We start from the raw sequence: 18,455 nt of genomic DNA, 5'->3' as shown, positions 1-18,455 counted from the left end.
CTAATCTGAAGAGGGAAACAGGCATTCAGATCCAGGAGATAGAGAGGTCCCCCACCAAAATCAATAAAAACCATTCAACACTTTGACATTTAATAGTGAAACTTGCAAATTCCAAAGATAAATAGAAAATCCTTAAAGTAGCAAGACACAAGAGATCATTAACTTATATGGGGAGAAATATCAGATTAATAGCAGACCTCTTCACAGAGATCTGTCAAACCAGAAAGGGCTGGCATGATATATTCAGGTACTAAATGAGAAGAACATGCAGCCAAGAATACTTTATCCAGTAAAGCTGTCATTCAGAATAGAAGGAGAGATAAAGAGCTTCCAAGATGGGCAGAAACTGAAAGAATAGTGACCATAAAACCAGCTCTTCAAGAAATATTAAGGGGGATCCTGTAAAAGAAAGAGGAAGCCCAAAGAAATAATCCACAAACACAGGGACTAAATAGGTATTATAATGACACTAAATTCATATCTTTCAATAGTTACTCTGAGCGTGAATGTGCTAAATGATCCCATCAAAAGATGCAGGGTTTCAGACTGGATAAAAAAGTAAGACCCATCTATTTGCTGTCTACAAGAGACTCATTTTATTTATTTATTTTTTTTCTTTTCTCACTTATTTTTAAAATTTATTTACTTTTTGTTGGAGTTCAATTTGCCAACATATAGCATAACACCCAGTGCTAATCGTGCCAAGTGCCCCCATCAGTGCCCATCACCCAGTCACCACAACTCCCCCACCCACTACCCCTTAAGAGACTCATTTTAGACCTAAGGACACCTCCAGCCTGCAATGAAAGGTTGGAGTACCATTTACCATTCAAATGGTCCTCAAAACAAAGCTTAGGTAGCAATCCTCATATCAGATAAACTAAAGTTTATCCCAAAGACTGTAGTAAGAGATGAAGAGTGACACTATATCCTACTTAAAGGGTTTTTCCAACAAGAAGACCTAACAATCATGAATATTTATGCCCCTAATGTAGGATCTGCGAAGGATATCAATCAATTAATAACCAAAGTAAAGACATATTTAGATAATAATACGCTAAAAGTAGGAGACTTCAACACGGCACATTCTGCAAATGACAGATGTTCTAAGCACAACATCACCAAAGAAACAAGGGACTTAAATTATACACTAGACCAGATGGATTTCACAGATATATATAGAACTTTGCATCCAAACGCAACTGAATACACATCCTTCTCAAGTGCACCTGGAACTTTCTCCAGAATAGACCACATACTGGGTCATAAATCAGGTCTCAACCGATAGCAAAAGATTGGGAATGTCTCTTGCATATTTTCAGACCACAATGCTTTGAAACTAGAGCTCAATCACAAGAAGAAACTTGGAAGAAACTCAAACACATGGAGGTTAAAGAGCATCCTGCTAAAAGATGACTGGGTCAACCAGGAAATTAGAGAAGAACTAAAAAGATTCACGGAAACTAATGAAAACGAAGATACAACTGTTAAAAATCTTTGGGATACAGCAAAAGCAGTCCTGAGAGGAAAATACATCGCAATATAAGGCTCCCTCAAAAAATTGGAAAAAACTCAAATACACAAGCTAACTCACACTTAAAGGAACTGGAGAAAGAACAGCAAGTAAAACCTACAACCAGAAGAAGAGAGATAATAATGATTCTCGCAGAACTCAATGAAACAGAGACTAGAAGAACTGTAGAACAGATCAACAAAACCAAGAATTGGTTCTTTGAAAGAATGAATAAGATAGATAAACCATTAGCCAGCCTTATTTTAAAAAGAAGAGAAAAAAGACTCAGATAAAATCATGAGTGAAAGAGGAGAGATCACAACTAATACCAAGGAAGCATAAACGATTTTAAAAACGTATTATGAGCAGCTATATGCCAACAAATTAGGCAATCTAGAAGAAATGGATGCATTTCTGGAATACCACAAATTACCAAAACCAGAACAGGAAGAAATAGAAAACCTGAAAGGCCAATAACCAGGGAGGAAATTGAAGCAATCATCAAAAAGCTTCCAAGACACAAAAGTCCAGGGCCAGATGGCTTCCCAGGGAAATTCTATCAAACGTTTAAAGAAGAAATAATAACTATTCTTCTAAAAGCTGTTTCGAAGGATAGAAAGGGACAGAATACTTCCAAACTTGTTTTATGAGGCCAGCATTATCTTGATACCAAAACCAGACAAAAAAGGAGAATTATAGACCAATATTCCTGATGAACACGGATGCAAAAATTCTAAACAAGACACTAGCCAACAGGATCCAACAATACATTAAGAAGATTATTCACCATGACCAAGTGGAATTTATCCCCAGGATGCGAGGTTGGTTCAACACTCATAAAACAATCAATGTGATAGATCATATCAACAAGAGAAAAAACAAGAACCATTTGATCCTCTCAATAGATGCAGAGAAAGCATTTGACAAAATACAGATCCATTCCTGATCAAAACTCTTCAGAGTGTAGGGATAGAGGAAACATTCCTCAGCATCTTAAAAGCCATCTATGAAAAGCAGCAAATAACATTCTCAATGGAGAAAAACTGAGAGCCTTTCCCCTAAGATCAGGAACAACACAGGGATGTCCACCCTCACCACTGCTATTCAACATAGTACTAGAAGTCCTAGCCTCAGCAATCAGGCAACAATAAGAAATAAAAGGCATTCAAATTGGCAAAGAAGAAGTCAAACTCTTCCTCTTCACAGAAGACATGATACTGTACATAGAAAACTCAAAAGACTCCACCCCAAGATTGCCAGAACTCATACAGCAATTCGGCAGTGTGGCAGGATACAAAATCAATACCCAGAAATCAGTGGCATTTCTATACACTAACAATGAGACTGAAGAAAGAGAGATTAAGGAGTCAATCCCATTTACAATTGCATCCAAAAAGCATAAGATACCTAAGAATAAACCTAACTAAAGAGGTAAAGGATCTATACCCTAAAAACTACAGAACACTTCTGAAAGAAATTGAGGAAGATGCAAAGAGATGGAAAAATATTCCATGCTCATGGATTAAAATAATTAATATTGTGAAAATGTCTATGCTACCCATAGCAATTTATATATTCAATGCAATCCCCATCAAAATTCCATGGACTTTCTTCAGAGAGTTGGAACAAATCATCTTAAGATTTGTATGGAATCAGGAAAGACCCCGAATAGCCAGGGGAATATTGAAAAAGAATACCAGAGCCGGGGGCATCACAATGCCAGATTTAAGTTGTACTACAAAGCTGTGATCATCAAGACAGTGTGGTATTGGCACAAAAACAGACACACAGATCAATGGAACAAATAGAGAACCCAGAAATGGGCCCTCAACTCTATGGTCAACTAATATTCGACAAAGCAGGAAAGACTAATCACTGGAAAAAAGACAGTCTCTTCAATAAATGGTGCTGGGAAAATTGGACAGCCACATGAAGAAGAATGAAACTAGACCATTCTCTTACACCATACACAAACATAAACTCAAAATGGATGAAAGATCTAACTGTGAGACAAGAATCCATCAAAATCCTAGAGGAAAACACAGGCAACACCCTTTTTGAACTTGGCCACAGCAACTTCTTGCAAGATACATCTATGAAGGCAAGGGAAACAAAAAATGAACTATTAGGACTTAATCAAGATAAAAAGCTTCTGCACAGCAAAAGAAACAGTCAACAAAACTAAAAGACAACCTACAGTATGGGAGAAGACTTTTGCAAATGACATATCAGATAAAGGGCTAGTATCCAAGATCTATAAAGAACTTATTAAACTCAACACCCAAGAAATAAACAATCCAATCATGAAATGGGCAAAAGACATGAACAGAAATTTCTCCAAAGAAGTCATACACGTGGCCAACAAGCACATGAGAAAATGCTTCGCATCACTGGCCATCAGGGAAATTCAAATCAAAACCACAATGAGATACCACCTCACACCAGTGAGAATGGTGAAAATTAACAAGACAGGAAACAACAAATGTTGGAGAGGATGTGGAGAAAGGGGAACTCACTTGCACTGTCAGTGGGAATGAGAACTGGTACAGCCACTCTGGAAAACTGTGTGGAGGTTCCTCAAAGTGCTAAAAATAGACCTGCCCTACGACCCAGCAATTGCACTGCTGGGGATTTACCCCAACGATACAGATGCAGTGGAATGCCAGGACACCTGCACCCCAATGTTTATAGCAGCAATGTCCACAACAGCCAAACTGTGGAAGGAGCCTCGGTGTCCATCAAAAGATGAATGGATAAAGAAGATGTGGTCTATGTATACAATGGAATATTACTCAGCCATCAGAAAAGACGAATATCCACCATTTGCTTCAACATGGATGGAACTGAAGGGTATTATATGCTGAGTGAAGTAGGTCAATTGGAGAAGCATAATCATTACATGGTTTCACTCATACGGAGAATATAAGAATTAGGGATTATAGGGGAAAGGAGGGAAAACAAGTGGGAAAAAATAGAGAGGGTAACAGAACATCAGATACTCCTAACTCTGGGAATAGAACAAGCGGTAGTGGAAAGGGAGGTGGGCGGGGGGATATGGTGACTGGGTGACGGGCACCAAGGAGGGTACTTGACGGGATGAGCACTGGATGTTATATGTTGGCAAATCAAACTTCAATAAATAAAAATATATTATAAATAAAAAGAAATGGTTATCACCATTAAATAGATGGGGAAAATGAGTCTAGAGAGATTAATTAAACTCTCCTAGGTCACAGTTTTTTTTCCTTAAAGATTTTATTTATCTATTCATGAGGGACATACACACACACACAGAGAGGCAGAGACACGGTCAGAGGGAGGAGCAGGTTCCGTGCAGGGAACCTGATGCGGGACTCGATCCTGGAACTCTGTGGTCATGCCCTGTGCCAACGGCAAACCTTCAACCACTGAGCCACCCAGGCATTCCAAGATCACACAGTTAATCAGTAGATGAGACTGGTTATACAGTTGGGCTTGTAAGATGCAAAACCAGTATATATGTCATCTTAAAAATATAAATTTATCACACACATATGTGGTATTCTTTAATCGTTTGGAAAATACTTTGTGCAAAATTTTATGCACCTGCATTTTTAGAAAACAAATATGAGCCCCCTCTTTTCTTCATTAATTTGAAAAATGAGAGACCAACAAGTGTACATGTTTGTGACTGAGTTCTGTATAAATATGTACATGATTTAGTAAATAAGTACTGATTTTCATCCTAAATTTAGAACTTCTGCAGCTTGGAAAATAAGCTCTTATTATGACTAAAAAGCATTCCTTTCATATTAGCCTTTTCTCCAAAGACTGTCAAAGTAGATCAATCCATTTTAATTGGCATATTAAATGTGCTAGTCTACTTCTTAGATTCAAAGCTTGGTTGTCACTGAAAATGACGAATGTGAAACTGAATTCTCTCAAGGGTGCTTCAACACACATGATCTGCTCTATCATGATAATTATGCCATAAATGTAAAATACTGCTTCAAGCAGCTGACCAAAAATACTCATATTTTATTCACTGTATGATGACAAAAATACCTGGAACTCTCCAAGGACCTCATGAGGGAACATCACTCCTTGGGGAGGCAGGGGCTCCTAAAGCGCAGTCCTCTAGTTTAGAAGAATCAGGTCCTTGTAATATGGCTCATTAAATAAGAGGGGGTTAGAATAGGACTAAAGGGTACAGTTTTTCTTCAAAGATCAGTAGACATTTAAAAGCTGTTAATAGATTCAAAATAACTTAAAAAGAGAGGAATAGGAAAGTAAAAAGTAAGTTCATAAATTTATTTGTTGTTTTGAAAAAATATGATTTTCTTTTTCTCAGAGTAAAATGCCAGGAATATAAGTAAGCCCAGGGGGTTGGACCAGAGCAGGGGCATAAATTGAGACCTGCAGTAGATTCATTAAAATAATACTAGATCATAATGTTCCTGTACACCTTTATGGTGGATCAAAAGCCTTGCTTTTTTTACTTGGATCTATTTTTCTTTTACATTTCACCATAACTAAAATAAGTCTTCATCTTGTTGATGAAATATTACATTTCATGTCTATTAATGGAACTTTTAATTTTAATAAGTTCAGTGGGTTAATTAGAATGATGATTTTTTTTTTTTACCTTTCAATTTAACATTTTTCAGTTCTGGATACTTTTGATCAAGGCATTTAATTTTCATTGCCCGTGGTATAAATATTAGCTGATAGGAAACTCTCATTTCCCTTAAAGACTACAGATAGTATTACCTGAACAGAACCTCTGTGTAGCTGTGGCATATGCAGGCTAGGTTTTCAGGAGCATTTTTGATGCTTTGACTATTTTATTCTGTTTTATTATGATAATCACAAGAACTTCTGTTGAGTATTCAAATTTATTCCTATGCTTGTAGATAAATTTGGCTTTTTGGTCCCACACAAACACTTTCTTTCCTTGCCAAGCTAATGAAGTGGAGTTTTTTTTTTTTTTTTAATCCTTTAAGTAGAAATTATGTTTTGAACTGACTAAACTATTTGGGAGCATTAGAATGAATTGAACTGAATAAAATTGAGCCTCATGCAAAATTTCTTTAAATCACCTAAGATTAATAAACCTTTAAAAACTGTGCACAGATTTGAAACAGGAATAGAAAAGGGAAGCAGGTATATAAGTCCATATTGTAGGAGTACAAATGTACTAAATTAAGAGAGGCTTATAACCTTTCTTGGATTGGAGCAAACTCAGTTCCTGAACAGATGGTCTTGTACCATTTAATCACTCTTTAACTCCCTACAATCTGGCTTCTGGGCACACTATACACTGAAAGCACTCGAAGGTTACCAATAACCTAGGATCATAGAAGCCAGCAACAGAACTGCTAGAAGGAGATTTACAAATCAAACCCAGCCAAATAATTTTATAGATTAGAGAACTTTACCCCAGACATATTAGGAGACCTTCCCCAGATTACACTTCAGGTGAACCATGCAAGGTCTGAAGACTCACACCTGAATTTCTGCCAGTGCTGTGCTGTTCCTCCCAGCCAACTAGGTAGGTTTGCCTTCTTGAACCACTGTCTCAAAGTCAATCTCCTCCACATTTTCTTACCCACTGACATTGTTTTACCTTCTTGCTAGATTCCTTTGTTCTGCCCTTCTTTTGAATATCCCTTTCTCCAACATCTGCTACTCCCCATATTCTGTTAAAGAACTAAACCTCAGGCCTGGCCTTCCAAGAATTGTCTGCTCTCACAGTTTCAGTTTCATGTTCATGTTCAACCTTGTCCCTTTTCTTTTAATTAACTATTGGGCACCTCAATTAACTACCATGTCTGCATTGGAACTATGAAAATGCAAATAAAAGCGCTAACATTTGTTGACTGTTTAACTAAAAACCAGGAACTGTTCTGAGCTCTTTACCTGTATTAACTCTTTTAATGCTTAAAATAACTTTATGAGATACTTTTCTGATTTTACATGTAAAGAATCTAAGGTACACAGAGGCTAATCAACTTATCCAAGCTTGGATTCAAACCCATATATTGTGTTTCCAGAAGCTGTGCTCTTAACTATTTTGTTAGGCAGAGTGTCCGGCAATAAGAAATCTATTTATAATCTTGAATATTAAAATAACATTTCATATCAGTGTGCTTCTTTCTGTGACTCTTCCTTTGATATTAGAATGGCTTATTTATGTAAAAATTCTGTTGCATTCAACATCTATTTCAAGAAACAAGATCAATTTTTCTCAAATTGGCTTAAATATAAAGGAAAAAAACATTCTGGCTGGTCTTACGCTATTACCTGTTATATGTGTTTATTTCAGATAGAATCATGCAAATCCTGCCAAGAGGAAGTAAGTGTGTTTTTCTATTTAACCAGAAATTTTCTGTATTCTAATTAGTATAACACACATTTCAAAATAAAATCCATTTGCTATATTACTCCAGAAACCCACTCCCCCAGTTGCTATAAATGGATGTCCTCTACAGAATTACCTTATTCCCAGTAGACAACAATAATATAGAATACAATGACTTAGTGAAATGTACACGGTCAGCTGGTTAGTTTCTGCAATAATTAGACCTCTTCCAAATATCAAGGAGCAGCAAAGGCTAGAAACAAACACCATCTTCAAGGACCATTTTCTCACATTAACATGGCAGAGGTGCTGCAATGTGAACAATGAAAATCTTATTCACAGATAATCAGTAGGTTGCCAGTACCAGAATTGCCTAGGCAACAGAAAATGATGGGCTCCTAATGGGAAACAAGTTGGGGAGAAAGGAGAGAGGACTAACCACTCAAAGAAGCTTGCTAGCCTCCTGAATGTACTTTCCTTTAGATAAGGAAGAGGGAAATCCCTAGTAAAATCACTAATGGCTAGACTTGTGCACTTGGTCTCATCCTAAAGCTAACAGGGAAGAAGAAAGTAAAAATTAGACCCCCTTCATATGATAAATCTTATATATAATGTATCTCAGCCTACATTTTACTAGTGTGACATCCTTGCACTTAATTTTCAGATCATTTCCACAGGACTCTCAGTGTTCTAAAGGCACAGCTGCAACTATTTTTCTGTGATGTGATATTGAGGCAGGCTGCTGGAGAAACAAGCTATCTCCTCTGTTAACTCCTTCACACCATTATGAAAATCATTGCTTCCAAATGCCTGACAGCTCTTCCTCCTTTCCTTCTTCAGTTAACACCTTCATATTGGTTCTGCACACATATTGACAAAAGTGTGACCTTGGAAAAATATTAAACCTCTTTGAAACATCTATATGTAAAATTGGTATAATATTTATTTCAGAAAACTGTTGAAACCACACATAATACATATAAAATAATTTGAACAGTGCCTATAAACAGGAGCACAATAAATAATGGTTATTCTCATTTTTCTCACTTCCTTTCTCTTGCCCTAGAAGACAAAGTATATGATGCATTTTCTGTGCTGAGGACCACTGCCAGAGAGGCAGGCACATATATCAACAACTACAGTAGTGTGGCAAGTGTTGTAACATGGAGTATGAAAAGGACTATAGGAAACCAGATTTAATGGCATATTTTCCAAATCCACAAGACTTGTTTTCAAGGAGTAATCTATGGGATGATTGGATAATATGGTCTTTTGTATAATTTGTCTATTCCAAATCAAATGTGACATAGGAAAGCAGGGGTAAGTGAAACAGACACTGTTACCATATTTACAAGAATAAAGGACTAACAATTGGGGTAAATTATTTTCCTTTAAATATTTCTTAATCAGACAATTTGAATAATTTTCACATTTAATTTACTTGGTTTGCATCTACTTGTGGCCATCCCAACTGCTTAATGAACATCAACTCTGCCCAAATACCAGTGTTAGGGTCATCAACCAAGATCTGAAGTAGCATAGAGTGCAGATGGAGAAAAAGATACTTAACAACAACAAGGTAAGACTCAAGCATAGAAGGTGAGGCCTAGGCTTCTGGTTCTAGATAAAAAAGTGAGTGTATAGACTCAATTCTGATCCTCTTCATCCCCACAGAAGTGACCACATAGATATTTAAAATAAACATAAAAGACTAAAGTCATAGCAATGAATAGAAAGAGGGCCATCAAAGAAGATATGTCAGCACACTTTTAGTACAAAAGATGGCAAATGGACGTGGATTAAGGAATAAAGTAGAGCAGTGAAAACCGATATAGAGATATAGATATAGATACAGGTATATTCCAAAGTACACCACCATCCCAGAGCATTACCAAAATACTGCCACAGGTGTAGGAGCTGATCCACCAAAAAGAGGGGCTCTAGAGGGGCACTTAGTTTGCAGGTACAATGGAGGACAGATATAAGAAGGGGGGCATGACACAGAACTGACTAAAGGCCACAGGAGCCAGCTCCATGCCTTATATAAGGAACCACAGTCATCAATAAAACAGGGTTTTCTCTGAATGTATTGAACAAATTGGCTGTGATATGTTAATGCTTCTAGTATAGGCAATGGCTTCCTCAAAGTAAAGGCCTTCATATTCTGGCATTTGGCAAAGGTAGTGAAGTCTAGCTTGCTTCCCATCAGATCCCTGCGAATCAAAGGTCCCAAACACATCTTCTTCACCTCTTGTTGAAGTGGTGGGGGGAAGAAACTACTTAATATACTAAAATAACCAGACCGTCTATCACATTAATATATAATTAGATAAACGAGGAATTACCAGGTCTGAGACAAAATAACCAACAGAATGAGAGACAAATACCATGTTAATGAAACACAAAAATTACCTCAGACGTTATACTTAGTGAAATAAACCAGACATAGAAAGGCACATATTGCATGATTCCACTCATATGAGGTACCAAGAATAGGTAAATTCATAGAGACAGAAACTAGAATAGAGATTACCAGGAGCTGGAGGGAGAGGAGACTCACTTAATGAGTACAGAGTTTTGTCGGGGATGATATAAAGTTTTGAGTACAGATAGCAGTGATGTTTACACAACACTGTAAATGTATTTAATGCCACTAAACTATACACTTATGAATGGTAAAATGAGAAATATTAGGCACTTTAGTGAATTGGATAGGATTAATTGTATCTCAATAAAATTTTAATTAAGGGGAAAAAAGACAATTCAAGGAACAGAAGAAATCTTAATTCTAATTTCTACTTATAGAAAGACTCATGAAGATAAACTATTTATTAAAAGAAAGGAAGGTGGGAACACAATGGCCTAGACTCAGTTTTCCCTCCTCCTCTTAATCCAATTATTCACTGTGAAAATAATTCAATGGATAATGATGACTCTGGGAGCTGGAAAGAAGAAGGCAGACTGGACTGGCTACGTCAGGACTTGAGGCAACGTGGTCACATTCCTGAGATCTCACATATGCTGGGCTGAGCACCAGAGAGGGCTATGGCCTAAAATAACCAACAGGAATAAACTAAAAAATAAGCACAAAAACAATTAAAGTCTATTCTCTCTGGCTAAAGGACTAGGAAACAGGAAGCACAACAGAGACTGAGTTGGGGGAATCCAACCCTAGCTCTTCAGCTGAGCTCCCAACCAATTAGTTGCCCAATGTGCCTTTAGCAGAAGCTTCAAAGCTATAATGGGTCCACCCAACCTCTGCTTCACACAAGGTACTGGAGGGCCGATAGGGCTGTGGCATCAGCTAAGAAGTCCCAGTGAGCTGTCCTGATATCTGCTTTGTAAACTGGGCTTCAGTGGGCAGTCCAATTCACCTGTAATAGCAGCAGCAAAGCTCTGAAGGCCATCTCAACCCCACTCCACAACCAGTGCACCAGCCATCTGATCTACCTACTGTAGCAGCTTCACAGCATGACAAGCCTACCCTGATCCTCACTGGCGATACCAGTTGAGTGGAGTGATCCACCCACAACAGCCGAGCTCGGTGTCTCCTAGCCTTCCACTCAGAGGAGATGCAGGCCAGATAGAAATGGTGTATTACCTATAAAACACAAATTTGAACTGACGAAGGATTTATCACCTGACACTAGGAAGCCAGAGAAAGTAGTACAATAATTCTCAGTGCTATAAGAAAACAACTGTCAATCAAAAAATTCTGTGACTAACAAAAGTATCCTTTAAGAATGAAGGGGAAATAATGATATTATCAGACAAAGGAAGACAACGAATTATGTTGCTAGCAGACCTACTCAAAAATAATGTCTATAAAAAGCTATTAAGCAGAAAGAAAACAACAGAAGAAGGCTGGGATGTTCAGAAGGAAAGAACAAGGGAATGGTAAAAGTTGAGATAAGCACAATAGACTTTTACCTCATGAATTTCTTCAATCAAATTTCACAATTAAATCAGAACTTTTCACAGTCTGATATGTTGCTCAATAAATGCAGAGGAAATACTTTAAAAATATGTTTAAAAGGTAAAAAAGGAAAAAAAGGAAAAAAGGTAAAAAAGGAAAAAAACACTAAATGGAAGTAAGGTTTCTATACTTGTATACTTCTGTGCAAGGAAAACACTGATACCAGCAGGATTTTTGATAACTATGTATATGGTAATTTCTGGAGGAACCTCTAAGAAAATTTACAAAATCAATATACTAAAAAATATGACAAGTAAATCAAAATGGAATTCTAAAAAAGGTCAAATAACCCACAAGATGGCCTTCAACAGGTGAATGGTTAGACAGTGGTATGGTCATACTGTGAAAAAGTACTCAGCAAAACACAGGAACAAACCTGATACATGCAGTAACTTGGATCTCTCTCTTCGGAATTAGGCTGAGTGAAGAAAGCCAATCTAGAAGGTTATACGCCATATAGTTCCATTTATATAACACTTGTGAAGTGACAAAACTATAAAATGGAAAACAAATTAGTGGTTGCCTGGGGTTAAGGAGAGCAGTGAGGGAGTAAGGAAGTTTTAGGATGATATGGTGATGGTACATTTCAGTATCTTGACTATAGAGGCAGTTACACAAAGCTACACATGTAATAAAAACAGAGCCACACACACAAACACAAATGAGTGTATGTGTAACTGATAAAATGTGAATAAGCTCTGTGAATTATATCATTAATTTTCTGTTTTTCATATTGCACTACAGTTACACAAGATGTTAATGTTGTGGAATGCTAGTGAAGGGTTCACAGGCCCTCTCTGGATATTTCTTTGCAATTTCTTATGTACCTATACTTATTTCAAAATGAAAAGTTAAACATTTTTATTAAATTGACACCTCAAAAATTTTGGTTGTCTAAATTGATAATTACTTTAAATAAAAAGCCAAGAAGCTATGAAAGGTATAATCAGAGAACAAAGATAAGCTACTAGAAATTTAAAATATGGCTTTGAAAAACAATTCAACAGAAGAGCTGTAACAAAAAGTTGAGGAAGAGTGTCTAAATATAGGGGGAAAAACTCAAAAACCAAACCTCAGAACTTTTGTTTTGGGTTTTTTAACCCAAAGAAACAGAAACCATTTGAGGAAAAAAAAAAAAAGGAAGAGATTCAGGGGATCATTCCTGGAGGACTAAGATCTAATAAAAGAGCCCTACTAGAAAGAATAGAAAAGCAATAATTAATGAGAATCTCTCACAGCTGAAGAAAGTCACAAATTGAAAAGGCTCAAGTGCTAAGCAGAACAAATGAAAACAAGACTCAAGAAAAACAGGTTCCCATGAAATTTTAGGATACCAAAGATAAAAACAAGTTCCTAAAAGGATATGACCTCAAAAATGTAGTTTTACTACAATGTGTAGAGTAACAAAGGTGATAAATAAAATAAAATAATTAAAAATAACTACTAAATATCAGGAGATTAAGATGGAAGGGAGGCTGAGGTATACAAATGACCTTTTCAAACAAACAACAGAAATTGCAAAGGTAAGAAGTGAAGCAAAAAGACTTTACATTATTCAGGAATTTGGAGACAGGTGAAAATAGGTATTGTTTTTTAAAAAAAGACTTTCTGGAGATAGGGAAATGGAATACCCAATATTCCCAGTGTAATATAATGTAATTGCACTGTAATCTCAACTATATTATTTCACTTTTTACAATAGGCATTTATACAATTTTTATACCCTATTCAGAAAAAGATGGGCAGTCCAAAGTGGCCCAGCAGTTTAGTGTTGCCTTCAGCCCAGGGTGTGATCCTGGAGACCCAAGATCGAGTCCCACATCGGGCTCCCTGCATGGAGCCTGCTTCTCCCTCTGCCTGTCTCTGCCTCTCTCTCTCTCTCTCTCTCTCCCTCCCTCTCTCTCTCTCTCTCTGTGTGTGTGTCTGCCATGAATAAATAAATACAATCTTAAAAAAAAAAAAAGAAGCACTATTTGGGATGTGGATTTTAAGTATTCTGCCTGCAAAGAGGCCTGGGTTTTGGGATGAAGATTGATGTGGAAGCCTAGGAGTATGGGTGAGGGCAGGGTGCTATATTAGATCAGCAAGCCTGCTCAAACTGTAGTACAGGAGGATTGGAAGAAATCTGGAGAAACTGCAAGATACAGGTGAAAAATAAGAAACTGAGGTGCTGTGTAGGACCTCAAATGTTAGGATATGGAGTTTACAATCTATCCTGGGGAGAGTAGGGAATCATGGAAGGTTTTTTTTTTTTTAAGATATATTTATTTATTTTAGAGAGAGACACACACACATACAGAAAGTGCACAAGTGGGAGAGATAGGGAGGAGAAGAGTGAATCTTAAGCAGACTCCACACAGAATGCAGAGCCCAACACGGGGCTTGATCTCACAACCCTGAGCCAAAACCAAGAGTCAGATGTTTAACTGACTGTGTCACCCCAGTGCCCCATCATGGAAGGTTTTAAGCAAGAAATTCCATTAATGGACCCAGGCTTTATAAGATCATGTGTTCTCAAGCACAAGGAATAAACAGAGAGACTAGAGACAGAGAGATATTATTAAAACCATGCCACTGAGTAGTAATGAAGTCTAAGTGGTACATGGCAATGGGGATGAGTATGAAGAGACAAATATCAATGCTACTGTGAAGGCAGAGCCAATATGAAAACCATCTGGACAGAAGAACTACTGGCAAAAGAAGGGACTACTGAAGGCAATGTCCTTATCCAAGACAAGCACAATGGAAGGAAGGGCAGATCTGAAGAGAGAAGCTAACACATTTGGTATTAGAAATGTATTTTTGCACATCATCACTTATCATCAGGGACATGCAAATCAAAACTACAATGAGATATCACCACATACCTGTCAGAATGGATAAAATCAAAAACACAATAACAAATGTTAGCAAAGATGTGGAGAATGCAAACTGGTGTAGTCACTCTGGAAAACAGTGTGGAGTGTCCTCAAAAGGTTAAAAATAGAACTGCCTTATAGCCCAGCAATTGTACAGTATTTACCCAAAGAACACAAAAACACTAATTCAAAGGGATACACATACCCCTATGTATATAGCAGTATTATTTATAGGAGCCAAATTATGGAAGCAGCCCAAGTGACTGATGAATGGAAAAAGAAGATGTGGTATATACACACACACACACACACACACACACACACACACACACACACACGAATATTATCAGCCATTAAAAAAAGAATGAAATCTTGCCATTTGCAATGACATGGATGAAGCTAGAGAATATAATGCTAAGTAAAATAAGTCAGAGGAAGACAAATACTATATATGGAACTTAAGAAACAAAACACACAAGCAAAGAAAAAAAATGAGAAAGAAAAAAAGAGATAGTCAAAGCAAGAAACAGACTTAATTATAGAGAACAATCTGACAGCTACTAGAGGGAAGGTGGGGGGATGGACTAAATTGGTGATGGATATTAAGGAGCGCACTTACTGTGATGAGCACAGGGTGATGTATAGAACTGTTGAGTTGCCATATTGTACACCTGAAGCTAATATAACACTGTATGTCAACTAGAATTAAAAACAAATTAAAGAAAATTTTAATTCATAAAAAGTTTAATATATTGAACAATGTTATTGAGATATGATTGACATGAAAAAGCTGTGCATATTTAATGTCTACAATAAGTTGGAGATAAGTATACATCCAGAAATAATGGATCTTAGATACTAGATCTGTGGAGAGATGATCACCAAGTAGTTGGAAATTCAAGTTTAAATATTAGGAAAGAGGATTAGAGGTACAAATTTAGAGACATTTGCTTGAGAAGTCCACTATACCTTCCTCCCACACATACCTTCAAGTATACTCAAACATTCAAGTTAAACATGATGATTCTATCACAGGTATTGAAGCTACGAAAATAAATCAAACATTTTCTCTGATCTCTGGGAACTTACATTCTAAGATCTCCAAAAGGTGGGTTTCTGGAGGGGTTTTTTTGGGGGGAGTCAAAATCTCACAATACTACAAAGTATATCTGCTGTTGTTCACAATACCTTTCTTTTTACTCCTCTAAATTTACCTATAAAAGGGGATTTGTTTTATTCTCTATTCTTCAAAAGAAAACAGCAATTTCTGACTAGTGAGAGAGTAGTGAGGAAGGTCATCCCAGATGATAGCATACTTTTCCAACAGCCGTCTTAAACCCAGGTATAAAAGGACTTCCTTTCACATGAAATTAATTCGCTATGGGTATTGTTAAGGAAATCAATAGCTCTCAATTTAGTCCTCAATGTTTTAGGTCTGTAATTCATCAATAGCCCTATACATAGTTGAAGGAGTGGACAATGCCACAGTTCTGGCACACTTTCTCCTTTCTGGATTCTGGAAACTTCCTTCTGCCATAACCTTTTTGTGAAGGAAAGAATTAATTCAGCAGGCCTGGGCTGTTCAAACTCTGAACATTCCCAAGAAAGGCATATTTGCAGGATGGGTCCTTGGCTGGCTTCTTGGAATGTTCTGTCAGATAAGAGCGTTTTTGCATGCTTAATTAAGGCCTTTGGCCATACCGTATCAGTTTGTCCAGATGGTTTACGCTAACAATGTGATTTATGGTGAACATCTGTTTTCCCCCCTCTCTGGGGAGCTAGAACTTGAATAACCAAGGTCAATCATGCAGGTGCTATGGGCTTACATGAAAGACCCTCGATAAAAACCCTGGACACTCAAGCTTGAGCAAATATTGGTTGGCAACACTTTGTGTGTGTTTTCACACATCATTGCTGCGTAACTGTGTCTCACATGACTCTACTGGGAATGGACACTGGGAAGCTTGTGCCCGGTCTCCTCAAGACTTGCCCCGAGTGCCTCTGCTTATTTTATCCTGCATGCTTTCACTGTAATAAACCATAAGTGTAAGCAACAGAGTTTCTAAATCCCGCGAGTTCATCTAGTGAATCACTAAGGCAAAGGATAAATGGGGACCTCTGATACAGCTTCCTTCAAAGTCAGGGACTTCTTTCATTTCCAGAAATTGCCTGAACTTTACTACTACTTCTTTACTCTTCCCATCATTTAGTAGGGTTTAAAGCACCTGGACAATCCCTGGATATCAGTTAATTGCAAAGTCCGACCTGGTCAATAATGATTAAGAGGTCTGTGACATCAACATTTCAAGCAGAGGGCTATGTCTGATCTCTATTTCATTAGTCCATGCCACCCAGTCCCAGCAATGGACAAGGTCATGCTACTGCCAAGAAAGTGGCAAATGGCATTTCGTCATTTTATATTTTATATATCATTACATCATTTTATCATCATCATTATATCATTTTATATATCATTACAACCAAGTTGCCAACAGGGTGGGGCATAATGGCTCCCGGGAATTTTCTGCTGCCAATCCTTCCATCATCTCCTTCTCAGAAACTGTATGCAAGTCTGTATAGATATAATCCCCATGAAGCTGCAGGAGAGAAGTCTTTGTCCTTACCCTACAGCAAGGCTCTTATGTAGGATGTGGCTTCACCTGGGAGGCACAGCACAAATAATTTTAAAAAATGATTTCAATATAAAATGATTTCAATATAAAAAACACACCTAGAGTGAGTTCTCTATAAAATTCTCTCTCACTTGTACTCTAATTGGCTTTTCTTGAATGGGAGAGAAAGAGTAGGAAGTATATACTGCATGTCAAAAATTACACATAATCCACAGCCTTCCTTATATGTATCAAGCATGAAGTAACTGTTTGAATTGTTGATTTTGTTAGTTATGTGCTTTGGTGCTCTCTGGCTCCTATTCCCACAACTCAAATCTGTGACCTATTTATTTTCTAATAAAAGGCTTTGAGATTTCATTACCCTAAAAAAGTGTGTAACACATGTGAAATGCTATGTAAATGATACATACTGGTCTTAAAATGGCTCAGAGTCACAGCAATGCGTTAATATGAAGTTAAATGTATTCCCTATTTTACCATTTCATCAAGTGAAATTGCATATCTCAAATTTGTACAGAATATATACTTGTACTGCACTGATACAAGTGGTAACTAAGATAAAGCCCAAATCCTCACCTTACACAGAAGTCAACAGTCCAGTGAAAAATTTCTAACACATATTAACGTAGGGATTTCACACTCTTGAGAAAAATCTTAACATTTATTTACAAGTCTCCGAAATAGCTTCTCATGTATAAACCACTGTGAGTAATTACATATTTTGTTGAAGACCAGCAAAAGAATCAGAGAAATAGTGTGATACAATCTAATGGACCTGGTTGGTTCTCCCTTTCTCTCACTACAAGTATTTATATGTGTGTGTGAATGTATATGTGTGTATTATATGTATATGCATGTTTTTTTTTAATAAAAGGAGTTTTTTTTGTGTGTGTTTTTTTTAATTAGGCTCCATGCCCAGGGTGGAGCCTAACATGGGGCTCAAATTCATGACTGTGAGATCAAGACCTTAGTTGAGATCAAGAGTTGAAAACTTAAACAACTGAGCCACTCAGGCACCTCAAAAAGGGCATTTTGATTTTATAAGCGTATCTCCTGGAAGTACTGTTACTCTTATTAAATAAATGTTAACTGCTTGGAATCCCAGGCACACACTCAGGTTCATTCCCTTTCTCCT

At 37.1% G+C, this 18,455-nt stretch overlaps 1 protein-coding gene across 2 annotated transcripts in view; it reads right to left on the bottom strand.

Moving 5' to 3' along the window:
• Positions 1–18,455, bottom strand: part of PHKB (phosphorylase kinase regulatory subunit beta) — a 211,170-nt gene that overhangs the window by 61,272 nt on the left and 131,443 nt on the right. The window lies entirely within an intron of this gene.

This window comes from Nyctereutes procyonoides, unplaced genomic scaffold (assembly GCF_905146905.1).
Source record: "Nyctereutes procyonoides isolate TBG_1078 unplaced genomic scaffold, NYPRO_anot_genome, whole genome shotgun sequence".
NCBI classification, from domain to species: domain Eukaryota; kingdom Metazoa; phylum Chordata; class Mammalia; order Carnivora; family Canidae; genus Nyctereutes; species Nyctereutes procyonoides.
The sequence above is the reverse complement of the archived record's forward strand: the minus strand, read 5'-3'. Positions and strand labels throughout refer to the sequence as shown.